This window comes from Heloderma suspectum, chromosome 1, assembly GCF_057233095.1.
Source record: "Heloderma suspectum isolate Gila_16-S chromosome 1, 16-S_ref, whole genome shotgun sequence".
Lineage (NCBI taxonomy): Eukaryota > Metazoa > Chordata > Lepidosauria > Squamata > Helodermatidae > Heloderma > Heloderma suspectum.
This window is the reverse complement of record NC_139458.1, coordinates 83,419,762-83,447,329: the sequence shown is the minus strand read 5'-3', so window position 1 is coordinate 83,447,329 and position 27,568 is coordinate 83,419,762. Positions and strand designations below refer to the sequence as shown.

General features: G+C 45.6%; 1 protein-coding gene across 6 annotated transcripts in view; it reads left to right on the top strand.

Annotated features, from left to right (window-relative positions):
* The window catches only part of LARGE2 (LARGE xylosyl- and glucuronyltransferase 2), an 88,671-nt gene that overhangs the window by 13,717 nt on the left and 47,386 nt on the right, over positions 1-27,568 (top strand). The window contains exon 1 of one of the 6 annotated variants that reach the window (XR_014790281.1): positions 22,707-22,838. The exons of the other annotated variants lie outside the window; for them this stretch is intronic. The gene's annotated coding sequence lies outside the window, so the exon portion shown is untranslated. Of the gene's footprint in view, positions 1-22,706; positions 22,839-27,568 lie in introns of those variants that run through there. 6 annotated transcript variants of the gene reach the window in all.

The following is a 27,568-nucleotide window of genomic DNA, read 5'->3' as shown; positions in this document are numbered from 1 at the left end:
TCGCCGTAGTCTACGTAAACATTTACGTAGACTACAGCGACCAAATAAGGAATGGGAATGGCGGCTCCCTATGGGGGCCGCCATTATCTGTACGCGTTTGTTTTTTTTTTAAAGTCACCCGTGATAGGCTACGTGACGATTTATGTAGCCTATCACGGCTGACTTTGCAGATCTAGCTGTGATAGGCTACGTTAATCGTCACGTAGCCTATCACGGGGGCGTTTTTTTTTTTTTCTTTTATTGGAATGGCGGCGGCGGCGGCAGCCGGTCAAAAGACCGGCTGCCGCTCCCGCCCCGCACGAACACCCACTGAACCGCCGGCCGGACCCGCTGCCGGGAGGGACATTTGGCAAAGGTAAGTCCCGTCCCGTGGGGGGGTGCGGACAATTTCTCCCTGAAACTTGTTCGGGGGGCCGAACACGTTGGCGCTCGGCCCCCCGAAGTTTCGGGGAGAAATTCTCCGCCATCCCTACTTGCAGGTCACCACCACTGGAGAGTCTTGTCCTTCCATAGCCTCTTTTCCCTTTTTGTGTCTAGCTTTCTGATTGTTCTAGACTAGCCTGTGCCTGGTCCTCTACTCACTAGAGGTTAAAAGCAGAGTCCCACTGGTGTGGAAGTGTGTGTTACAAGAAAAATAATTTTAAAAAAATGTTAGGGGCCTCCCCCTTGACCTCCTCTCAGTGTGCACTAGTCTGTTTCCCACCTCCCAGCTGAGCAGAGCAGAGCCAGAGCAGAGTCAGTGTGACCTTAAAATGTAATCTGAGCTTGGCAACAAATTAAAGGGGCAATACTTGGCTTCTTAGACTCTGTCTTGGTTTGGGCAAACTGGAAAATATCCCAGTGGGACCTGCAAAGAATTCTAAAAGGAAGGGAGCAGGGAAAGCAGAGAAGCACCCTCTTTTCCAGTGGTATTTTGCCTTCAGTGAAAGGTGTTCATGGGAGTGTTGTTGTTGGGGAAGGGTGGCATTTATAGGTCTTCCTGCTTTTGGCACCTGTTTTGAGTTATATTCTGTTACCAAATTTGCTCCTTTAGACATGTGTACAAACTTGTGCACGTTGTCAAGACATGCATTCGTTAAGGGTCCTTTTAATCTTAGCAATAATGTCTTGGCTGGAAGGGACCCAGTGATTCAAGCTTGTGCACGCGCACACACATACACTGGCTTCTAAAAAATGTATTAAACACACTCAAGAATTAGAAGTGTACACATATTAATTGGCAAAATGAGCTGGTAGAACATTCGTTATAAAATAAAAATACTAGCAGAATACAAGCAAAACATGCCTATTTAAAGTGGATCAGATGAGGGTTCATGCACTGAGCTGAAGTTGTAAGGAAATTAGCTTAGTTCTCTCTCAATGAGTGAACTAGGCCATCAACATGCATGTAACATCCAGGCTGATCTGGGTGGGCTTCTGAGTGCAGAGGAAATCCAAGTTAGGCCAATAGGGAGCTCTAACACTATTGGGAGAAAAAAGGATAGGTTTGGGGTGATCACGGAGGAGCGGGGAGGCGAGAAAGATTTCACGGAGACTTATCCTAACCATGGGTGGTGTGATCAGGCTAGTCCTGGCACACAATTGAAATAACAAAAAGGGATGATAGGATGAGGTTACCTATAGCTAACACACACACTCTAGTTTCCAGTGCCTTGTGCACAGTCTGCTTCCTCTTGTTTTCCTTTGGGGAAAGCAGGCTTGCATCCACAGATGCAGCGCAGGCACTTCTTGACTACTTGTGTGTCTCCCAATTCCTCTAGAAGACTTGACAGACCACAATAGGCCTTGGGTTGAAGGGAAGACAGGAGGGACCCGAAATAGGAAACTTGGCTGTAAATCTTTCTTCTAGTTAACCAAGGAAAGCTGCTCAAAGTAGCTTAGTTTCCAACCAAATATTGTCCTAAATCATACCAGATAATAACACACTCACACAACATGCAACAGGAAAGGGGGTGCAGAGTCGGAGATACACTTTGTAAATGGAGGCCCTCCTGAAAATAGGATAGATCTTTGGAAGATACCGTTCTTTGGTTTTACCCATTCCTGAAGCTGAAGATTGGGGGTGAGTTGAAACTCCTAGAGTCTCAGAGGAAACATAAGTATGTTTAAAAAGAAGTTTGCAGGGGGTCTCTGCTTTGGCAAGATGAGACCCTAGGCAGCCGGACTGTGGGAAGTGTGGGCAAAAACATGTTGGAGCACCATGCCCCTTGGTGGTTTTGTCTGAGCTTGCAAGGGCTGACGGAAGCAACCAGGTCTATCTGAGTTTGTCCAGGATGAGTGGAGAAGATACTTGACTCTGGGTGGTTATGGAACTTTGAAGTTTGCCATGTTCTGAAAACTAGTTGGAATTCCACTAGGAGTGGGTAGGTCAGGAGATCAAAGTGATTTCAGCAGCACAGTGGAACTGATTGGCTAAACCAGCACTTCAGTGATTTCAGCAGTGGGGTAAACCAGTACACTGAGGGCTTGAAACTCCGGATTCTTATACAACAAAAGTTGCAAAGACATAATGGGTGGCATGTCTGACATGACAAAGATGGAAAGAGGCCAGGAAAGGATTCCCAGGTGGCCTCAATAGCTGTTCTGGGCTGAAAATAAAAGGTTAGGACAGTCAAAAGAGGCGATTTGGGATGAGCAAACCAGTGTGGAGCCTTATAGCTATTAACAATTGTGTTCTTTCAAAACATTGAGAAATTCCTGGTCTTGCACCTGGGCTGGTGATTTAATCATACTTGGGGGAATTCACTTCAGGCCTGGCATATGCGTGCATAATTACATTAGGGAATGTCCGGCCTAGGGGTTCTGAATATGTGCAGTTTTGATCAGATTGGTACTGCTAAATTCAGCCTTAGGTACATGACCTGCAAGGGTTTTAGGTAAGGCTATTTTGTGCTGTCAGTTTTCCTGCCTCTGCTAAACCTTGCTCCAGCAGGGTTTCTTAAAGTGACCACTTTGAAGGTTGCCAAATATCATGGGAGCCTACAGTGCCTGCCCTGTTGTCAAGAAGCCTGCTATCAATTTCATAAGCTCTCTAATCCATACATACATACTTTCATCCAAGTGCTTTCTGTTAATGCCCAGCCTCGTAATAAAAACTTTTGCTAATGTTCACAAATTGTGAATGTTCACAAATTGTGTGGTTAGTAGTAGTAATAAAGAGGAGTTGAGATTCTGCATTCATCTTTCTTTGCATCACAGAAGAAACTCCCAGGAAAAGAGAGCTCTGCAGGTTCTATGAATGCACAGCTTGCTTTATTGGCAGCAACCCTGTATTTCAGCTGGAGTGATCTTGATGGATAGGGCTGCTCTGGAGGATTTACTGGAGAACTTGGCCTGAGGGTTACATTTCCTTTCACAATGTGTGATTTTTGGTTCTGTGTTGCAGGTAAGCATCTGCTAATTTCCAAAAGAGTTAGTCCCTCTGCTAATGTGGATATTATAGTGAGCTCTTAAGGAGAGTTTACCTAGAGACAGAGCTACACATTGGGGCTGTTCGGACATAATGCAGCAAATACTGGGTTAATTAACCCACAATTTGCCATGGTCTGTACAGCCACCATTTTGCATTTGCAGCCTCTGATGGGCTTGTTTGGAGGTTGCTTTGTGATGTCCAAACCTGAACACTGTGGGCCAGTTCACATGACATGACAGCCCATCATGGGTTATTTAATCCACAGTGAGGCTGTAGCAAGTGCAAGATGTGTGCGGTCGCCATTTTACATATCCAATCCCCACTCGGAGGTTGTCGTGTCATGCGAACCTGGTGAGCGTGAGTTATGCATGGGTTAAACAACCCTAGAACAGTCCATGGATTATATGAGGGTTGTTTAACCCTCTCATAACACATGCTTGCTGAGTTCACATGACACGACAACCCCAGAGTGGAGGTTGGATATGTAAAGTGACCCCCATGGGCACCACACCTCGTTGTGGGTTAAATATCCCATGATGAGCCGTACTGTGTCATGCAAACCAGGTGAATGGGTTAATTGTGGGTTAAACAACCCAAAGTTAATGTAACTACCAATTGTAGGTTAACTGTGGGTTGTTTAACTCACAATTGACCCATAGTGTCTGGGTTCAGACATCACAGAGCAACATCCAATCGAGCCCATCACAGGTTGCATATTTAAAGAGAGAGTGGCATATGCCCAGCATGCACCACAGCAAATTGTGAGTTAATTAACCCATGATTTGCTCATGTCATATGCAAACCGGGTAATTACCTGGGCAGATATCTTCCCAAATCTGTATTTGCCAGATTCATTTCAACAAAATGAATTTGCCATTCATTTGCCATGAATGGGGCATGGGATGGGCTTGTAATGGAGAATTGGCAGATGGGAGGAGGGTGTGTGCTTAATCCCATGCCTGCCAATTCTCGCCTGCAGATGCCCTTCCCCAGGCTGGGGAGAAGTAAAAGCCCAGGGCCCATTTTCTGGGGAAAACTGGCAGCCATGGGAAGGGTAAAGCACCCCCTTCTACCCACCCATTCTTTCCTACAAATGCCCTCTTCCATTGCACAATTAGCATTCTGAGGCAAACTCAGACCAACATTGGGTTGAGGCACCTTATGTAGGCAGAGCTCTACTAACTGAAGATGCTGTCATGTGAGTTTGCACTTTCCCCTTCCCAATGCAACCCCCATGCTCCATTCCACACTGTTCAGGAGGGTCCCCCAACCCTCCAGACAGGCTTTTCAGGAGCTCATGATAGGAGAAATTCCTTTCGTTCATGGAAGTTCCTTCTGGGATCCATGGCCTTAGATCTAGTCTCACTAATATTGATTGCTTGTATCAAACTAGGCACCTTAGAAAAGAGAAAACAGGCCCTAAAGTCCTACAAGCTTAACATCCAAGGAACAGATAGACAACAGCACAATAATTGCACTAGCCCTTAACTATTAAGGCAGCCTTCATACACCAGGTTGGGCTGTATTTAGGGTTCCACTGAAGGGCAGTGCTTGCCAATTCAACTCTGACTCATGCATAATGACAATGTAAACCAGCTGGCAGTATTGCAAGGTTCTCTGAATAGAAAGTGTATCACTGCTCATCCACAAACAGCAGCGTAGATCCTGGAGTTTAGTTTAGGTTAAATCCGACTGTTGTGGCTTAGCAGTATTACTTTATGTTCTGTTGATTTCAGCTGATAATGCTAAGATCTGACTATTACAATACTGCATGCTGTGTGTTAAAACATGCCTATATAAAAAAAATTGTTCCACTTGACATGTGTATTGTGTAATGCCTTTTGAAGTATCTTCTAGAGGCATCACCTTTTTTTTCCGTTCTTGAACTGCAAAACTTGCATTCTTGCCTTGAACAACCAGCAATGGTGTTAGTGCTTTTCTGTGTTTTTTCTAAATCCAAAATGCCAAATCAATCAGAAAAAAAGCTTGTGAATTTACAGGGAGGTTTTGCTGTTCCTGCAGTTTTCAGGTAAATGGTGCAATTGTTTGGTTTTCCAAAACTCACAGTTAGTTGTTCAAGCCCTGGCATGTTGTGTCATCTTCTGTTGTCCAGGAGCCAGAGAAATGGCCATTTAGTCAGGCTGTGCGGTTTTGTGCATGCACCAGCCATAATGCTAAACAAATGGTTCAGAGGATTTAAGAAACTGATGTGAAGAATTCCATTGTAAAATCTGTAGGTGGTTGCTGCATGTTTCTAGAAGATAATTATTGGGATGGCATTAAACATCTTAGAGTTTTCTAGCCAGAACATGACCGTGTGTTAAATAATTGTTATGGTGTTAATAAGTAAATGGGATTTTCCTCACAAATGTCTATTCCTTGTTGTACTGTCTCTCATCCCACTTAAATGGATTGTGATGCCTAGCTAGTAAATCCTTGTTTGTACTGATAGGCTTTCTGGAATTTTATAACTTCTGCATATTGAGAAGCTCAATAACTTCTGCACTTGGAAAGACCTACTATGCTTGATGAACCTGTTCTGAGAGCAAGAATTAAGACTTTCTGTTCAGCAGAGATTCCAGCCTGAAGACAGTTCTGTAGCACTGCAGAAGCTTTATTACTTGAGCCTGAAGAAGCCGGTGAAGGCATGAGGAATTGTTACTACCAGGACCGGCCCTACCATTAGGCAGGGTGAGGCAGTCACCTCAGGAGGCAGATGCTGGGAGGCAGCAGCAAGGCGTTCAAGGAGAGAACTGGGTGCCATGCAGCCTACTCTGCACCCCCTGAATTAGGCTGCTGCCTTCAAGTTCAGTGGAGAATGTTGTCCCCCATTAGTGCTGAAGGCAGATTAATCTGCCAGTCCAGCCAGCTTTTCTACATGGAACGGGAGGGGGCGACACCTTGTCCTTTGCCTCATACAACTACATACTATTTCGTGTTTTTCTCAAGTATCTTCACTTTTTCTCACCCTTCAACTGTATTAGTCAAATCATCTTCCATGACTTAACAAAACCCTAAGTGTTTTGGAACAGCAATTTTCCACAGCAGTGAGGGGTGCTGCTGTGGACATACATGGAATTAGAAAGATTTGGTTTATTATATTTCCAACTACTTTTGGCAGCCTAAAAGTGTGTACGCACCGGCACACATCACATTTCTTTTCATTCTCCCCCTTGTTGTGCCAGTACTGTCCACTTTGATTCTGTGCTTCTCTTACCACACTTGTAGTACACACGCACACACACACACACACACACACACCAAGTAGAGACATAATGACCTGGTTTTCACGTAACGGTGGAAAATCATGGATTAATGGTGTTCTGTGGCCCTTTTCACTGACTGTTCACCCACCAATTGGGCTGATCAGGGGTCGCTACATGATGTCCAAATCCAGACAGTATGGGCTGGTTCACATGACATGCTGGGCTCACTGTGAGTTTGTGCAGTTTCCATTATGAATATGCATCCCCCAGTGGTGTTGCGCTATGTCATCTGAACCTGGCCACCATGGGTTATTTGAGGGTTAAACAATCCTCACATAACTCTACTATAAAAAAGTGAGCTTGGCATGTAGTAGGAGTCAGGTCTTTAGGTTAATCGTGGTTAAACAACCCACAGTTAACCTACAATTAGTAGTTAGGTTAACTGTGGGTTGATTAACCCACAATTAACCTATAGTGTCAGGATTTGGACATCGTGTAGCAATGCCCGATCTGGCTTGATCAGGGGGTTGAATACGCAAAAAGGCTGATGAACGTGCCTGGATTGCACCAGCAGCAAATTGCAGGATAATTAAGCCATGATTTGCTGCCAATATGTGTGAACAGCCCCAATGAGTAAGGTTACTTGCAGGGGGGCATTTCTGCCTGCCACCCAAATGGTATGCTGAGGCACCTATTTGAGATTAAATTTTGAGAGTTAGCATACTGGCTGTTTAATCGAAATTATAAGCTTGTAATAGCAATGATATTTATTGTGATGTCTGTCCAGATGTTTCAAAGAATGTTGCAGGGAATTTAGTTCAGTTTGAATGATATGCTGATTTTCTGGAATTAGAACCTATGGATGGTTACCAAGCAGAATTCAGATATGGGATCTGTACTACAATGACTGAATAACATGTAACCTCCTAGCTTTCCAGAAAGTTACCACCTTTTATATGACAATGCATAAAAGTACAAATTATCCAACTTGTGTAAGATGCTGGGGCCAAAGGAAGAAAGCTTTTCAGAGCATGGCTTTGCTGACCTTGGACTTCTTAAATCATCCTGTTGAAACATGAATTCTTTTCAGACTACATTAAAAACTAATTTGCACTAAGAAATTGGAAATGTCTTTTGTTTTTATTAAAGTTCTCTGTAATGAGCCCAGGGCTTAGGTTTGGCACTCAGACTTTATGTATCTCTTAAAGGGCAGGAGATTTACAGCACAATCCTATACAGATCTACTTGCAAGTAAGTTCTATCCTGTTCAGTGTTTCAGGTAAATGATGCAAGGTTATAGCCTTAGGCTGCAACCCTATACCTATACTTACCTATACCCTATACTTAAACTTAGCTTGGAGTAAGTTCCATTGAACACAATGGACCTTACTTCGGAGTTAATATGCATAGGGTTTTTCTGTTAGTTTGACAAACAAGTCTTCCAGTAACATTATCTCTGTAAGTTTAGAATCCTTTCCTTGGAAAGTCGCTCTGTTGGGGGTAGTGATGTCTGTAATAGGGATGTCCCAAACCTATTCTGCAGTGCTACAGTTGTAAAACCAATGTTGAACTCTTGCTTTAATATTTGTTCACTGTCATGGCACATATTTAATTTGGTGTGCTGTGTAAGTCTGAATAGTTTCTCTCTGGAAGGTGTCAGAAGATGGGTTGAACTGGAGTCTTGTGTCAATTTCACTACCTGTCCTGAGGCTGCTAATGCTCTTGTTGTCTGCAAGAGCTGTGGTTTCAGTATGCAATTCTACCTTCTGGAAACTCACGCCTGTCTTAGCACAGTTTCCCAGATCAGTCTTTCCCAACCAGGTGCCCTTCAAATAACTTGTACTACAACTCTCATCATTCCTGACCATTGGTCATGCTGGTTGGAGCTGGTGGGCCGGACATCCTAGAGAGTGAAGTCAAGTGGGCCTTAGGAAGCATTACTAACAACAAAGCTAGCGGAGATGACAGTATTCCAGCTGAGCTATTTAAAATCCTAAAAGATGATGCTGTTAAGGTGCTGCACTCAATATGCCAACAAATTTGGAACACTCAACAGTGGCCACAAGACTGGAAAAGGTCAGTTTACATTCCAATTCCAAAGAAGGGCAATGCCAAAGAGTGTTCAAACTACCGTACAATTGCGCTCATTTCACATGGCAGCAAGGTGATGCTCAAAATCCTACAAGCTAGGCTTCAGCAGCATGTGAACCGAGAACTACCGGAAGTACAAGCTGGGTTTCGAAGAGGCAGAGGAAGGAACTAGAGATCAAATCGCCAACATTCGCTGCATCATGGAGAAAGCAAGAGAATTGCAGAAAAACGTCTATTTCTGCTTCACTGACTACGCTAAAGCCTTTGATTGTGTGGATCACAACAAACTGTGGCAAATTCTGAAAGAGATGGGAGTACCAGACCACCTTACCTGTCTCCTGAGAAACCTGTACGAGGGTCAAGAAGCAACAGTAAGAATCGGACATGGAACAACCAATTGGTTCAAAATTGGGAAAGGAGTACGACAAGGCTGTATATTGTCGCCCTGCTTATTTAACTTGTATGCAGAGTACATCATGAGAAACGCCGGGTTGGATGAATCACAGGTCGGATGAATCACAGGTCGGAATTAAGATTGCTGGGAGAATTATCAACAACGTCAGATACGCAGTTGATACCACCCTAATGGCAGAAAGCGAAGAGGATCTAAAGAGCCTCTTGTTGAGGGTGAAAGTGGAGAGTGCCAAAGCTGGTTTGAAACTCAACATTAAAAAAACTAAGATCACGGCATCTGGCCCCATCACTTCCTGGCATATAGAAGGGGAAGAAATGGAAGCAGTGACAGATTTTATTTTTTTGGGCTCCAAGATCACCACAGATGGTGACTGTAGCCATGAAATTAAAAGACGCTTGCTCCTGGGGAGGAAAGCTATGGCACACCTAGACAGCATAGTAGGAAGCAGAGACATCACCTTGCCGACAAAGGTTCGTCTAATCAAAGCTATGGTTTTCCCAGCAGCGTCGTATGGCTGTGAGAGCTGGTCTATAAGGAAGGCTGAGTGCCGAAGAATCGATGCTTTCGAACTGTGGTGCTGAAGAAGACTCTTACGAGTCCCCTGGACTGCAAGGAGGTCAAATCAGTCAATCAGAGGGCACCAGATTGGGGAAGGCTGCCCAAGATACAGTGAGTGAATGTGGTTCACTGTGGTCTGCGGAATGTGGTCATCATGTGAATCAGCCCTGAGTTACTGCCACTTATGACAAGTGATTGGGGCATGTGTGTGTCTCCTGATGTCAGGTTTCTGTAGTAGTTAAATAATTAGATGGGGGTAGAGCTGAAGTAAAGCTCTATGGGCCAAATAATTTGATTATAGTAAAGGTAATCTTCTAGATGAGAATATTATTTTGGGTAGAACATCAGCGGCTGTGAAGGGATAGGGACATCCATGCATCACCTGTATGTTGATCCCGTGCAGCCTCTTTGTGCTGTAGACTTACAATTCGTGTGTTTTAGATACTGGTGAAGACCAGAAATCCACTCTTCATCTGGAACTTGGTCATCCTGATGACCGTGGGGTCATGTCTGCTCTCTGTCACTGGTAGTTGAGCAAAAGCCTCCACAGCTGTTGTGTGTTACCATCAGTTCATCCACCTTTTTGGCTCCTTTGCCTCCCAGCCATCTTGGCATCATCTAAAGGTTGATTTTCATGCTTGCATAGTGCAAACAATATTATTTGGTCTATGCTCTAGAGCAGGGATAGGCAACGTGGTGCTCATGAGTGCCGACCCTCCCACTTTTGTTTTAATTAACAGGTTTTTTTACCGGCAGCTGGGACTGTTGGAGAATAGCTTTCTGTTATTCCTTAAAACGTTGGGTTCAAAGGAGTTGTTTAGTGTGTTCAGGATCAGACTCCACCTCTAACTTGTACTCAGTTTTGGGGGCAGGTTATTTGGTATTTTTGGTATTTTCAATTTTGCAAGATCAGTTTGATCTGCCGGCTTGGCTTCAGCAGAATGGCAGTATTTGCAATTGAAACATTTGTTGGTATCTAGATTTGGTCCTGCTGCTTTTACTGCCTCGGAGTCTCCTTTGCTATTGAAAATACTTATTGAAGCTGACCAGATGTATCGACCTACAATTCATGTTTATAAACATTTATTATCAATGAATAAATATGACACAAGTGGTTTACACCAGGAATGGAACAGGGAATTGGAATGTCCTGTTTTGCTTAATCAATGGACTGCCGTTTTGGCATCTGTATCGGACATTTCAATGGATCTTCGGTTACGCCTTATTCAGCCAAAGCTTTTCTTTCAGGTCTGTTGGATGCCACAACGTCTTTTTAGTAAACGCTTGTCAAATTCAGCTAATTGTTGGAGGTGTAATGCAGACAATGATTCTTTTAGTCATATGTTTTGGAAATGCCCAACTTCCTTTTGGGAGGAAGTTATTGTATGGATAAATTTTGTATTGGAAAGCTCTTTAATATTTACGGATGTAAATGTTCTCTTAAATTATTTTCCTGCTTCTTGGGACGTAACACATAGTCAGGGTAAATGGATTTTTCACACCCTTTTGGTTACTGAAAGACTGATACTAGGATATTGGAAAGATAAAATCACACCACCTATAACTCTGTGGACTGAAGACTTAACAACATTTGAAAGAGTGGTATATAGGCGTAACTTGCAAATGGATTTATATGAGGATATTTGATCTGCTTTTACTGAAGTTTATGTCTAGCCTTTTTTCCCTCGCTTTCTTTTTCTCGAATATTGTAATGTTAGAAACTGAGGAATTTGAATTGTTGTTGTATTTTTATTTTTATTTCATTTTTCTTAGGTTTGTTTTCAGTTTGTTTCATTTTGTAAACATTCACAATAAAAGATTCATTAAAATAATAATAAAAAGGGTTATTTGTCCTTTGCTATGCCTCCCATGGCAGCCATTTTGTGGTGGTGCCCAAGACCACATCTCAAATTGCCAAATGTGTCTATGACCCAAAAAAGGGGGTGGTGAGAACTTGTGGCCCTTCAAATGTTTTAGCCTACAACTCCCATGATTCCTCACCATTTGCTGTGCTGGCTAGGGCTGATGGGAGTTGTAGGCCAAAACATCTTTAGATCCTTTTCATTTTTAGATCTTTTTCATCTTTAGGCTCTTTAGATCCTCTTCACCTTTAGATCCTTTTTATCTTTAGGCTCTTTAGATCCTCTTCACTTTCTGCCATTAGGGTGGTAACGTCTGCGTATCTGAGGTTGTTGATAATTCTCCCGGCAATCTTAATTCTGACCTGTGATTCATCCAACCTGGCGTTTCTCATGATGTACTCTGCATATAAATTAAATAAGCAGGGCGACAATACACAGCCTTGTTGTACTCCTTTCCCAATTTTGAACCAATTGGTTGTTCCATGTCTGGTTCTTACTGTTGCTTCTTGACCCTCGTACAGGTTTCTCAGGAGACAGGTAAGGTGGTCTGGTACTCCCATCTCTTTAAGAATTTGCCACAGTTTGTTGAGGAAGGCAAACGGAGGCAAAGAGATAAAACATTAGCATAAGAACAATCATGGCAGATTTTTTTTAAAAAAAAATCTTACGATTTTACTTGCTATTTTTAAGCTATTGGGAGTCCAAAACCCTTACCAATCTACTGCAAATCAGGCAGAGCACCCCTGGTCAAAAAAACCAGATTGTATGACTGATAGCAGGTACCATTTGGAAAGAAATGTTAACTACAAGATCTTTCTTTTCTTTCCCCCAGGCAGTGGTGATCAAATAGTTAACTCTGACCCTCCTGTGTGTTTGCCTGGCTATTGTAATGGGGCATCCATGGCACAAAAGCCTTTCAGCTGCAAATTCCAATCTCAGCTGGATGCAGCTGTTGGCCTTTGGCTGCCTCTCTTGGGATGCAAGATGTGGAAGTCTTGGTCAAGCTAGCAAGAGAACTGGGAAGGATTTGGTACTGTCCCTTTTAGGTGTGGGAGGCCCTGATATGTGCAACTGTCTACACCATTCAGCATTAATAATTTCCTTCTCCAAGCCCTTTCCTTAGAGTTTCTGTTGTCTATTCTCCTTAGGTGCTTCGGCCTTACCTCTCATTAGTGCAGGGCCTGGCATGTCAACTGGAGGCACTCTGGCTTTTTCCTGAGCCTTGATGGGATTTGTCAAGACCCTTTCCCCTTTCTTCCTGTTTATTGAACTTTGAAACAAAAGGAACCGCAGGAAGAAAGGGACCTAAGAGTGGGGTTGAGCTGGGGAGAGAGAAAGGTATAGAAGGCATTCTGATCCCCCTATTCTCTCACAAGAGCTGAAGGGGTACGGGAGTGGTTAAAATTGGTGGCAAAATCCTTTCCTCTGGGAAGGCAATGCCTGGGACCGGCGTGAGGGGTGGAGACACAGCATGGGCTTTTGAAAGGTTCAGCCTGGGTTTTCTGTAATGTCCTAGTGAACAGTTGCATGTGAAAACTGCTGAGTGATACTCTGATACTGACCCTGGGGGCTAAAGCAAAACAGTTGTCTTGAGTTACAGACTATTATAATTATTCCTTGCTGGAGCTAGAAATGCAGAGTACTCTTTTTACTAATGGAGGAAAAGGCAACACATTGTAAAGTCCCTAATGGATTTTGAATTGCCACTATTTTTATTACTTCATTTGAGTGTGCTACTTCATTTGAGAGTGTTCATTTGAGTGTGTATTCCTCATTGCCTGTACCAGGAAAGCCCTCAGGTCCTATCAGCAAGTTAACTAGCCAGGCACAGAGTTCTGATGGCTCCTGCCTATTATACAGAACACTCAGCAACAAGATAATTCCCCCCTCCTTCAGCCTCACCACTTAGCTAGGTAAGAGAGCAATCCTATGGGGACCGAGGGACACCTCTGACCCCGGGGACAACTGCCTATCCACTGCAGGGCTGGAGGAGTGGTGAGGAGCGGATCTCTTCCGAGCTCCCATTGCCCTGCTTTTGCGGCTAGACAGCCAATTTTGGTTGTCTAGCTGCGGGACTTTGGATCATGGGGAGGGGCGGCTGGACAACACGTAGGAAGTGTCGTACTGGCACTTCCGATTTCCCCACCCTGGCTCATCCCCAGGAATGCTTTCCCCACTCCGTGCTACTCTTCTGAGCGCAGAGCGTGGGGCTGAGCCACGCTGCCAACAAGGCAGCGTGGGAGGGGGGTGGAGGTCAGTTCTCAGGGAACCAACCAATCCTGTGGCCATGTAGCCACTGACTAGCAGCCATAGGATCGTGCCCTAAGAGGACTGAACAAGTGCTTTCTGTGCAGCAGACATTCACCTCAGCAGAAGTGCAAAAGAGCTGTTATCATAGAAGACAATTAGGAGCTCTGCTACTGCATAAACCAAGAAACTCTGCGGATGGGAGTGCATGCTGACCTTACTCCTGTTTGACTAAAATGTTACCCCCTTCTCCTCTAGCCCCTCCTTCCACCTTTCATCTCAAGCTTCTTTATATTCTGCCTGGGGGAGGGGAGGCCAGCCAGCCAGCATTAAAGGAGGGTTTTTTAGTGGCAGACTTTGTTTTTTGAATCCTCAGCTAAGGAGCATTAAGAAAATACGAAAATATATTTTAAATGTGGCTTGTCCACTCTCTTTTTAATTTGCGTGACACAAGGGTGTTTAATAAGCCATGCTTGCTTGTTAAGCACCCCTGCATGTGTCAGTTGCATGCCCCCCATTTTACCTAGTTACCCTCGCCGGGTGCAGCTTGTCATGATGTTCAAACCTGGTAAGAGCGGGTGGCTGGGGTGGTTAACAAACCACCCAGAACCCATGGCCTGTTCTAGGGTTCCTGGGTGAATGTCAACTGGCACGCACAGGGGTGGTCAAAAGCCACTGTGGCTTATTAACCACCCTTGTGCCATGCAAACCGGCCCATTGTGTTTAATGGCGCTTCCTCCCAGGTAAATTTGTATTGGACTGCAGCCTTAATCATCACGTGAAATGGATATAGATACAGACCTGATATTTCCCACTTTGGAAATACTTTCCAGACTTTGGAGCACTGAGTCGCTATAAAGAGGCACCACAGCATTTTCTCTTAACAGCTTTTTTATAGAGGGGTTTTCCTTTCAAATCGTATGGAAGGAAAGGATCCTTTCACAATGGGTTCGTTTCCTCATTTGTTTCACAGCAACTTCTGGGTTAGGCAGCCCGGTCTTGCATAAATCAGCTCAGCAGGCCGTAAAATGCATGGGCCACTCAGTTGTGATTTCTGATTCCATCATCACGTCATTTGGATTTATGATCTTCTTTGCTTTCTGCTATTAATTTCCCTACCTCTTTATCCATCCTTCCCAGTCCCCATGCAGCAACATGCCCCTGTGAGTGTCTATGGAGACTGTTTTTAGCAACAGGCACTGCTGAGCTCTTGATGCTGCCCTCTGCCTCAAGGACAAGCTGAGACAAACGGAAAGAGTTTCTGCCTGGCATACTTTTTCTGGACTTTGGGTGTTACATGTAACATGTACTCAGAGTTGCATCCCGTTGTACTACAAAAACTTGCAATTTGATGCATGTGGAATATGGTATATGCAATGTGAAGATACACGAGAATCATCTCTCCTACACCCTCTAGCCAGGCTCATGGCTCAGACGATATAACTAGAAATGTGAAGGTAGAGAATGCAAACATTTGCAGTGTGAAGCAGCAGCTTCTTTGGGTTCTTTCTGTTTGTTGGAAATATTTTTAGTCCAGCTTTCTGGACAAGGTCCTCTCAAGGCAGTGAACAATAATTTAGACATACAATAATGTAACATTATACTAAAGATTTAAAATTCCAAAAGGCCAAGGACAAACAACTGTACTTTAAAATATGATGCAGCCAACACAAAACAACTTTCACAACCCACAGCAATAAATCACCAGCATGTCAGATAAAATACCAATTAAAAGCCATTTGAAATATAGTTCTTTAACTTGCACATATCATTGTAACACTACAGTTATTAATTGCCAACCCCTCCCTCTCACAAGAAAACTATGAGCTTCTGTAAAAACTCAAGTATTACGCTGAGAATAATGTGTATAAGTGAGGAAGTTTGTGCAAATCTGGAACTTTTTTTATCCATGAATCTGAAGTAGCCTGTTTTAGCTCATCTGTGAGCTAACTGTCATTGTGTCTTATCTGTCCTATTCTTATTATTCTTACTAATACATTTAATTTATATTCTTCTTTGACGAAAGTCCTCAAGAAGGCTTACAACTATTTTTAAATAATCATCCATCCATGATTAAGTGTATAAACAAATAAGCAATTAATTGCTTAATGTAATATTTCATTTAAAAAATCAATCTATGTCTGACTAACCCTTTATAATCTATGTGCTCTTCTCTTTTGAATACTAAAGATGGTAGTTGGACACTGCAGACTTCAGAGTATTCTTTTAAAAGGTTTTTAGTGTCACAGCTGTAATACTTGCCACAGTACCATTTGTCTTGTGTGCTTGTCTTGTGGTCACTCTTCATCCAGTCTTTTGCAATATCTTGCTGCCAGCAGCAGATGTGATATTAATAGTTCTTCAGAGCTACAGATGTTTCGGAAAGAGATGCAGTAGAAATACAGATGCAGATAAACCCAGCTTTCATTGTTTAAAATATTCCATTATATCATTTTGTCCTGGCTACTACTAGTAATGTTATTGTGGGTCTCTATTACTCTTTAGGGGAATTTTTGGTGCCAAAATCTAGCAGGATTAAGCTGCCTGATCCCTCAAGTACTACGTTAACCATCTTCCTTGATGTACTGCAGTACACTTTGTTACAATAGCACCATGGGATAAGTCCATAGAAAAGGGCTGGTAGTGCTATGGATCTCATGGATAACCACCTGTGTACAGAATCTGGTTCAGAAATTTTGAAGACTAAAATTTGTAACAGCTGCTGCAACCTAGTCTGTACTGAACACTTCTGCTTTTTGCTCCAACTCGCTACCCTCCGCCCAGCAGAATACAAGATTTGCAGAGTCCTCTCCTCTGGTCTCTCTGCTCACCTTGATTGAGGCTGTTCTGAGTTAGCTTGTAGGATCCACCCGTATACATAATGCACATGTCAGCCACTGTCTGTGAAAGAGCCAACGCTCTTTGTGTGGAAAGTACTAGAGAGCTATGCGGTACAGATAGTGTTAACCACTTTTCTTCTTGCCCTATTTTTAGTGTGGTTGCTTCTCTTTAGACCAAAGAGGAGACTTGTGTATTGCTAGGATACTACAGCGCCATAAATAACTGTGTCCAAAGTTGACACTGGGTGGGTGGCTGACATTGACTGCATTGTGTATTTGTGCCAGTGCACATGCAAATATGTGAACGCCAACTGTGGCTGTTATCCATCTTTGTCTCATGTTGTCAGCTGTAACTCTGTAATTTGGGACATTGTGGGCAGCTTGCATTCCAAGGTGATTTCCCTGTATTATATTTTGATATTTCACAGCCACCAGTTCTGGTTGTTTAATACAATTGCTTGTGTCCATCAAGCCACTGTTCTAAATATGAGCATAATTCCCATCCTGAGTGGCATTTTCGAATGCTGCTGGTGCTGTGTATATGTGTAATTGCAGGGCACTGGATGATTAGCCTCTGTCCTTCTCCATATTAAGGTGAGCTATTTGAGGCCATCTGCATAAATATACTAGGTGTACCCCCACCCCTTGAAGGCAAGAGGAATGATGATGGAGCGAGTACGCTGAAGAGCTGAATACAGTGGAAGGAGCCAAGGAGCTATGTGTGGAGGAGGGTCTATGTCAGAGACTCTTTGGGGAGTGTGTCAGTAAAAGTAAGGCAAGAATACAGGCTGCAGGTAGGCTTACAAAATACCAGTCCTGGTCATTCCTTTCATTCTTCAAGAGTACTGAAATGGGAGAAACTACCCTTGTTGAACTTTACCCCCATTACAGAGCTGCAAAATAATGGGAAGGGAGAGGCTACACCTGCCAAACTTGCCCATATGCCAAAAGTGCTGGTCTAGGAGCCCAGCTAAGGATAAATCTGTCAATCCTATCCTATGGGGATGCAGGGTGCATGTGTGTGGGGGGCTGAGCAGGGCAGGGATTCTGGCAGCATAGGAAATGGGCATCCTGATCAAGAGCTACAGTCTACGTCTCCTTTCCTTGGAGAACTTATTTAGGGCCAACATGGTCCAAATCTAGATTATTATTAAAAAAATAAATATCTGTTTTCTAGGTTTCATGGCCGAAATCTAGACAATCCATGTGTCCTGAAATTTATGCATAAATCTGTGCCTTTCCTCCATTTAGGGTGGCTACTTAGGCATCACCAAAAAAGAGGAAATGCATCACCAAAAGAGAGGACAAGAGGACACAGATTTACTTATGCTAATTTGTATGTACAGATGCAAATTTAGAACTGATGTGATTTAAAACAGAAATACAATAGATTTCACCATTGTAAGAAAGGCTCATGGAGGTGACCTGTGTGCCTGCCCAGTCTGCTGTCCAGGTGCTGTTATTGGGCAACTTCAGGGGCTCAGCACTCCCTCCCCTCTGATGGTTCTTTATCTTTAAACTGTACTTGGACTTGACAGCCCTTCAGATAGAGGACTATCCTCTGACAGCCCTTCACATAGAGTTCTATCCTCTGTAAAGTAGGACACATGGCCACCATACTTTGATTGAATTTTTTTTTATTTGAACGTCTTTATCTTGTGTGAGGTCAACAGAAGACGTGTAATAAAGCCTGCTGAGATGCTTTAGATATCACTAAGGTTGCCAGGTTCTAAGAGTAGAAATGATGCCTGTGTCTTTAAGAGCTCCAAGGCACTAAAAGAGTGAGCAGCTGCTGTGTTAGGACAGATAAAAGGAAGGAGTCTTCACACAGCACATAGTTAAACTATGGAATTCACTACTGCAAGATGTAGTGATGGCTACCAATTTAGATGGCTTTAAAAGGGGACTGGACAAATTCCTGGAGAAGGCTATCAATGGCTACTAGTCCTGATGGCTATGTGCCACCTCCAGTACCAGAGGCAGTGAGCCTATGTACACCAGTTGCTGGGGAACATGGGTGAGAAGGTGCTGTTGCGCTCATGCCCTGCTTGTGGGTTCCCGGTTGACAGCTGGTTGGCCACTGTGTGAACGGAATGTTGGACTAGATGCACCTTGGTCTGATCTAGCACAGCTTTTAAGTGTCCCCTGTCCTGATTTATCTACTGGTCACTTGACCAGCTCTCTTATGCAGGGGGTGTGGGGTGGAGGGAGGCAATGAGGTGAAGGGACTGGAGAGCAACTGCACAGGGAACGGTGATGCCTGCCTGCAAGCACTATCTCTGGGTGAGGACCTGGCACCTGTAGGTATTGATAGGAATAGTTCTGCTATTTTAACCTAAGAAAAAGTATAGGAGTTAAATACTCCAAACAGAGAGTGGGTTTTATAGATGGCACTTTACAGAGTAATAAAAACACAGACCCCCTGAAAATTAAGGTCATGTCACAAATATAGAGAAAGAGACAAAATGTACAGAGGTAAATGATAAGCGAAAGGAAGATGAGCTAATGGCACTTAAGAACCTATTTCCCACATTTCGTGACATAGACTTGAACTGCAAAAATAACATAGAATCATCGAATAGTATGGTTGGAAGGGGCCTACAAGACCATCGAGTCCAACCCCCTGCTCAATGCAGGAATCCAAATCAGAGCATCCCTGACAGATGGCTGTCCAGCCTTGCCTTGAATACCTCCAGTATGGAAGAGCCCACCACTTCCCTAGGGAATTGCTCTAACAGTCATATTGCTCTAACAGTCAGGAAGTTTTTCCGGATGTTCAGCTGGAATCTGGCTTCCTGTAACTTGAGCCCATTATTCCATGTCCTGCACTCTGGGATGATGGAGAAGAGATCCTGGCCTTCCTCTCTGTGACAACCTTTCAAGTACTTGAAGAGCGCTATCGTATCTCCCCTCAGTCTTCTCTTATCAAGGCTGAACATACCCAGTTCTTTCAGTCTCTCCTCATACAGTTTTGTTTCCAGTCCCCTGATCATCTTCGTTGCCCTCCTCTAAACCCTCTCCAGTTTGTCTACATCCTTCTTAAAGTGTGGTGCCCAGAACTGGACACAGTACTCCAGATGAGGCCTAATCAGTGCTGAGTAGAGGGGAACTAGTACTTCCCTGGATTTGGAAGCTATACTTCTATTAATGCAGCCAAAAATAGCATTTGCCTTTTTTGCAGCCACATCACATTGTTGGCTCATATGCAGCTTGTGATCTACAACAATTCCAAGATCCTTCTCGCTTGTAGTATTGTTGAGCCAAGTATCCCCCCACCTTGTAACTGTGCATTTGGTTTCTTTTTCCTAGGTGCAGAACTTGACATTTATCCCTGTTAAATTCCATTCTGTTGTTTTCTGCCCAGCACTCCAGTCTATCAAGATCACTTTGAATTCTGTTTCTGTCTTCCATGGTATTAGCTATCCCACCAGTTTTGTGTCATCTGCAAACTTGATAGGCATTCTCTGCACCTCCTCCTCCAAGTCATTAATAAAAATGTTGAAGAGCACTGGGCCCAGGACTGAGCCCTGCGGTACTCCACTCATTACCTCTCCCCAGTTTGAGAAGATCCCATTGATATGCACTCTTTGTGTCTGATTCTGTAGCTAACTGTGGATCCACTTGAGCGTTGTTTCATCTAGCCCACTTTGAGCTAGTTTGCTCATCAGGATATCATGGGGAACTTTGTCGAAAGCTTTGCTGAAGTCGAGGTATATTATATCCACAGCATTCCCACAGTCCACAAGGGAGGTTATCCGATCAAAGTCACCCCCCCCCCCATGAATAAGCGATAATCAAATTTTTGGTAAATGCAGCTATACGAACTGAGGCCTGGCATATGCACCCTGACCCTGCTAGTCCATAAATGAAGAACTAAGATGGCTTTCTTGACAATGTTGTCCTGCAGGATTTAGGGTAGTGGTGGGGAACATGTGGCCCTCCAGATGTTGCTGGACTGCAACTCCCATCAGCCCTCCTAGCATAGTTTAGTGAGGGATATGGGAGCTGCAGTCCAACATCTGGAGGGCCACACATTGCCCATCCCTGTAGTATAGGATTGTGATTTGTGCTACCATTCCTCCTCACAGAGAAGGCTACTAAATGCCTGCATTTGGTTTGGTCTGTGGAATACAAGTACTAGTGTTAAAGGAAATTGAACCAGAATGTGCGCACTTAGTAGTAGCCCAGTCCAATGAAGAGTTAGGCACACCTGAACCCACGGGCTGAAGGAGCTTAGGTATGCTAATTCTGCATAGGATCAAACTGTAGGTGAAAGGAAGACAGATGGGGGCATTAAAGGCCCCTGCGATTTCTTTGAGAGAGCATGATTATTCCAGCACCTGTTGCCTACCGCTGACCACCTAACCTCTTAATCAGGGGTGGGAAACATGTTGGACTGCAGAAGTTGTTGGACTGCAGTTCCTATCATCCCTCACTATGGGCTATGCTGGCTAGGGTTGATGGGAGTTGTGGTCCAACAACATCTGCAGGGCCACACATTCCTCATCCGCGCTGTACTGATCATAGAGTTGGAAGGGGCTTTGTATAATCTTAAGTATGACAATAGTTAAGGACAAATGGAGATGGAGTTCTTAAAAAGTTAAATCAGAAAACTGCCTGTCCTCCTTGGCTGTATTCCACAAGGATATATAAAACACATAAAGTGAGACGCCGTTAGCTATAGGGCAGCAAAACAATAACTTGCTGTGAATGGTCTTATCTACATCCTTCTAATGGTGAGTTGGTAACAAAGAATGCCATTATAATAGGAAACCCCTCATCTTGCTGCTGCCAATGTTTGTCTAAGGCAAGCAAGAAGGTGCTGAGAGAGGAGAGAGGGTAGAGCACAGCCAGGAAAAACAAAAGGAGCCAGTTATACTGTGAGAATATTTTCTTAAGGCTGAAGGATTTCCTAGGACTGAAGGTGCAGGGCTGGAGAACCTCAGGCCCTCTTTAACTGATCCCTTCTGTCCCCTCCTCTTTCTCTTGGTCCCTGAGGTCACCTTCAGAGGCCCTTCTGTGTGCCACCTCCAAAAGCAGCTCTGGAAGAGTCTGTACGGGAAAGGGCGTTTTCTGCTGTAGCCCTGTGTTTGTAGCTCTCCCCAAAGAAGCTCATCTGGTGCTTTTCCCCAGGCATTTGGACATTAGTTATGGCCCAGTCGTTGCAGGTTGCTTTTGTGACGTTCATTCTAGGCTATGAGCAGGGGGAGATTTTGTGTATTTGAGGATGAACATTTTGTTTTTAGTTTATATTTTACCATTTTTATTTGTATTATTTTTAGATTGTAGGCCTGCGGGCAGGGACTGTCTTCTTTGCTCATTGATTGTAAGCCGCTCCAGGAGCCTTTTTTGGCTGAGAAGCGGGATAAAAATACAGTAAATAAATAAAATAAATTATTGTGGTGCTTATGGTTTATACTGATTTTTTCCTCTTCTTCCTGTTATATTAATCATGGCTTTCTGTACTGTGGGCATCAGTCGCTTCGAGACCGTTTTTTGTGGTGGGACTATCATAATAGTGCTTTAGCTGTACTGTAAAACAAAAGCGCAATCAGGCAGCAGCTGAGTTTGTACCATCTTATTTTACTGCACGGGTAGAACAGGCCGAAGTTCCACTGTGCTCAATGAGGGAAACAACGTTGTTGTTGTTGCTCAGTCGTGTCCGACTCTTCGTGACCCCATGGACCATAGCACGCCAGGCCGCTCCGTCCTCCGCTCTCTCCCGCAGCGTGCTCAAGTTCATGAGGGAAACAATACTCCCAGGTGAAATGGCGGAAGGGAGCGTCCTTAGGTGGTTCAAGTCCCGTGGTGGTTTTGCAGGGAAGCACTTGGGAAGGAATTCTATACCACGAACACGCCCTTAGAGCCGTTAGAGGTGCATCGCGAACGAACTGAAACTCCCAAGGCCTGCCTGTCTACGTCGTTGCAGTTTTGGAGCCGAAATAAAGGGCCGCCTCGGGGGAGGCATTGCTGCGTCCCGTCGCGCCTGCACAGGCCCAGCCGAGCCCGCAGGGGCATCTTGGGAGCGCTCTGAGCAGGCGGGTCTACACTTGCTTTGCCGGGGCGGGAAGAGAGGGGGCTGGTTTTTCTCGCCGCCCGTTCCACCCCCCCATCCCATATTGTGTGCGGACAGTGCTAGCTTCTTCGTGGATCCTGGAGGGACTCCCTCTCGGCGCCTCGGGGCCAGGAGCAGGGGAGCAGCTGCAGGTACAGGCAGCCTCCACATAGCTGGCATTCCAGCAGGCTCGTCGCCGGCCCGCCATCCTAGCGCTCCCGCTCCTCCGGCACCCGCGCCGCGTTGCTGTGTGTAGCCCTCCCGGCTGGAGACGTAGATCCATAATGTGCTGCCATCTTTAGTCGCTCGGCTTTCCTCCGTATCCTCCTGGGCGCCTCCAGACCTTTTTATTTTCTAGGAGGGCAGGGAGGGGTGATCTCGGCCTCCCTGGTGGCTTTGGGGAAGGCTCAGCAGCAACCCCGTGTTGTGGCAGACTTGAGCGATCTCCTCGTTGCCCTCGTTTGCACGGCCGCTAGCATGCACACGAGCTCACTCTCTGGTGCGCGTCGTGAGCACGCTCCACCAGCCAGTCACGCTCGTTCACTCAAAAGTGTAAGTCCCGCTGAACTGGGTGGAGCTTACTTTTGAATAAATGATGCATACGATTGGTGTACGAATCACCGTAATTGTGAGTACAAGAAGTGGCGCAACTACGGCTGGACTTTGGGGCCCCTAAGTAACCACCCAGAACGCGGCAGGTGCGGAAGCAAACGCCATTGCATTCCTGTAGTCATGATGGTGCTGTGATTTAAGTGAGATTAAAATGCAAAGCTGCACATACTCAGAGTATTTTTTAAAAAAACAGGGTTGGCAAACTGTTTTGTTGCTGTTCTAACCTATCGGAAATGTAGGAGGAAATTGTAAAACATGGGGGGGGGGGAATGTTAGTTGCGCGCTTTACAACTGAAGTAAATGCAGATGGCCCTCTAAGGCGGGCGGCACCAGTCCAGAGCCTAAAATTACCTCGCTGCACCACTGAATACAGCAGGGTATATGCTTAATTATAAAGGGCAGAAGACGGACCTGGATGGTCTGGAGTAGGTACCCTTACCATGTCGGAGACCTGTCTTCTTAGGAGGGGGATCGGATCCCCAGCGTAAGTCTCTGTAGTACAATGAAATAACTCCGAGGGTCGAGCTCGTCTCCAATCAGACAGGAGGAGGGGCTGATGGTAAAGGCTCTCTTTTCTTTCCGATGACGGCCGGGGGGGGGGGTGTATTGTGCATTAAGGAGGAGCCCACCTCAGGGCTCTGCTCCCAGGAGCCCTGCGCCAGGGGTCAAATCCGGTGCTCGCCTAATTAAATTGCCACCATGGCCTCTTCCCCGCCCCTAGGGCGCTTCGGCCGCCCCCGCCGCGTCCCGCTTCTCACGTAGGCAGTGCCTCGTCCCAAGCTCTCGTGGCGCCCCAGCCTTCGGCCAGGGACCGTGCAGCGCTCCGACGGGGGGGCCGCTCTTGCGTGAACTTACGGGGGGCGCAGGGTCGGGGAGCCGAGTCAAGGGAGCGGGGGAGGGCGGGCTGCGCCGGGGGGCCGAGCGGGCGGATTCCCTTCGGACCGACTGGCCGGCTCTGCTCTGGCTCAGCGCGCTTCACCTTTTCATGTGTGGGTGAGTGAGGGTCGCTTTGTTGTTATTCCGGAGGGGGAGGCGGAGGGCTCGGCTGCGGAAAATACACAAGAGAAAAGGGGCTGATGGAACCCAACGGGGGGGGGGTCTAAGTGCCGGGGGAGCGCAGACAGCTCGCGGAGTGTGGGGCGGCGAGACGGCAGAAGGCAGGTAAAGCCACCTGGTCTGCTCTGCAGCCGTGGGGGGAGGCCGGCTGGCCAGCCAGATGGGGAGACTGCGTGGCCTCGGCTCGTCCCGCCCAAGTTTCCCCCACCGCGTAGGGGTTGCAGAGGCGTGCTTGTTTGCTGTTCTGTCGTCCGGATCTCAGTGGTATGGAGGGCATTGCCCGGTGGACCCGGAGGGCACAGTCAGAACCACGTTTGGCGGGGGCGGGGCTTGCCCAGGGACGAGGGGGCTCTCTGGCTGCAAGTGCACCTTTATGGCCAGCCCAGGGACACTGCTGCGGTCAAGGGTTGACTCGGCTCTAGGGCGATCGCGACTTTCTTTCACTCTTCCTTGGTCTTAAGTTCGAAGCCAAGGAATTAATGCTCAGATCCCAGGGCATACCTTGTCCCTATTTGAACAGCTGTTTACCAGCCCGTGAAGGACACGTAGCCACATGGCTTTGGGGGGCGACCTACTGGCAGCCTCTTGCTGTTGTGGGCAGAGGCAGCAAATGGCATTCTTCGCTTTCCTAAATCAAAGTTGGGGCTTTTTGAACGGGACCGAACAGAGGGGACCCGCCCGCAGGACTATAAGCCTCCTGGGGACTTTAACATTTGGCTACCCAGGAGAGACCAGCTCCATTTGGCTCCTCCTCTCCCGAGCTGTTTTCATTCAAGCGAGTCACTATGAAGTTTTTCCAGAGGGGTAGCCCTGTTGCAGCAAAAACAACAAAGAGTCTTGCTGCACCGGAAAGGCCTGCACATTTATTCTGGCACAAGCTTTCATGGACACATCAGATGCATCTGATGAAGCGGACAGCGTCCGCAAAAGCTGGTGCCAGAATAAATGTGTTAGCCTTCAGGTGCTGCAAGACTCTTTGTTATAAGAACTTTGTAACTTTAAGAACTGGGTGTCTGGGTTTGTTTGTTCTCTTCCCTCCTTTCCCCTTTTCCGGAGTCTTTTAGATTGTTGTGAGGATATTATGTAAGCTTCTCTGGGTGCCTTTCTTCTGAAGAGTGGGGAAAAATACTCTAAATAAAATTCTGACAGTCGGACCTGGGACTTTGGAAAAACTGTCCCAAAAGGCATGATGGTGGTACATAGGAAACTACCTTATGCTGAGTCAGACAGTCAGTCCATCTACTTCCGTATTGTGGACACTGCCTGCCAGTGGCTCTCCAGGATTTGAGACAGGAGGTTTTCCAGCCCTACCTGGAGATGCCGGGGATCAAACCTGGGACTTTCTCCGTGCAAAGCAGATGCTCTACCACTGAGCTACAGCCCTTCCTAGAAATTAGAAATATTTTTCCCGGTCACATTTATGTGATGACCCAGTAATTCTTTGGTGCAAAGTAGTGCCGCCAAGAAAATACAATTATCCCTAATGCCATTTTCTCTCAGTTTAGATTTGATGATGTAGACAGGGTAAAAGATGTGGTCTGTGAGTCTTCTCATAGCTCTTAACAGGTGTTGCTGTCAGACCCTTTGCATCTAGCTGGCACAGTGATTTTACTGGAAAGATTAAGAAAGCAGGATTTCACCTGCTCATGGGGCCTCGAGAGAGGGGAGTCTCCCCGGCACTTGCCGCTACTCTAGACTTGGTGGGGAAAACCAGGATGGCACAAGTGTGGCCTGACCTAGATCCAGGCAGCCTCTCTGAACTGCTCCTCATGGTTGTTTTTCATGTGGGATGTGGGAGCATCAGTAGCCTCTGCATCTGAGCATTGCAAGGGGGACTACTACAGGGGAGGGTTGCAGTTGTCCCAGAGAATGGATCACCTGCTGTGTGACGGGCTTCATTCTTTGTTTGGGCTTCATTCTTTGTTTGAGCAGCAGCTCGCATGTTCCTTATTGAGGCATCATGACAAAGAATGTTGGAAGTGGTTCCCTTGCCTGCAAACCATACACCATGTTTTCTCTCCTCTCTCTCTCCCCCTCCCTCCCCCCCTTCCCCTCCTGCTGGAGGCTCAGGCAAAGTTCTGCACATCAGTAGACTCAAGGGCTCTGAATGGAAGAGAAGTTTGGTGATCCAGGCCTCTGTAGTCAGATGACTAAAGGGGGAGGCTGCTGTGTAGCCACCAGCTGTTATGCAGAACTCAAGCATGGATCCAGGGCCCCATCACTTGTCCAGGAGTTACATGGTTGGATAAATGTGACCACATCGGTGATTTTGCACTGGTTGTTGAAACTCCTTTTCCTAAGTGTTTGCATTTCCATTTACCTTTCATGCTTAGGCATGTAAACAGCCCCACCATGGGGACAGTGCAGAGATGGGGGTTCTCTGCCCTCCCATTCCAAGATGTTCATGTTGTAAAGAAAAGGAACCTTAATCTGTGGGCTTTGTTCAGCAAAGTAAATGGATGCATGTCCCATTAATGTTCATTTGATGTGCACGCTGGCAGCCTTCTGGATATGGTGCAATCTTGAACAAGACAACTCTTTTGCAAGGAATCCCTGTGCACTGAAGGACTGGTGAGGGAGACAAGGCAAGATCTGAATGCTCTTTGCTGCTCTTATCTAGGGTATTAGGCTGCAGGGCAGATCAAGGCTGTGGGCATCTAGCACAGAGAGCAATTGGCATTGCTTTTCTGCTGAACCAGAGTTGTGGGATTAGAACAGAGGGACTTCACCAGCATGGCCATAACTATCCTGGGAATCTGGTCTTCTGGGTACCTCAACATTACCAATTTGTGCTCCCCATGCAATGTGGAATTAATATTTGCTGCATGAGGTGGAGATATGGGAGGCACCTCCCATTTGCCTTGGAAGACAGAACATGCTGTGTAAACTAGTGAGGCTGGAAAGGTTCACCCTGATCCTGTGAGTTTACAGTCAGAAACAAATTGGAATTACTCATACTGGTTTGTTGCATTCCTTCAGCTGTAGTATAAACGTGCTTTAGCATAGTTATCATTGATGGTATGTGGATGTGGTTACACAATCAAATAACTGGTACACTTACTTGCAGACAGACTCTCAGGTCTTATTTTAAAGGCAGAATCTCTTTTTCAAAAGACGCACCCGAAATCTTTGATGTGAAGCGGTATATAAAAATTGTAAATAAATACATAAATAATTAGAGTGACCAGCCTTATCGTTAACTATTCTTTCTTTT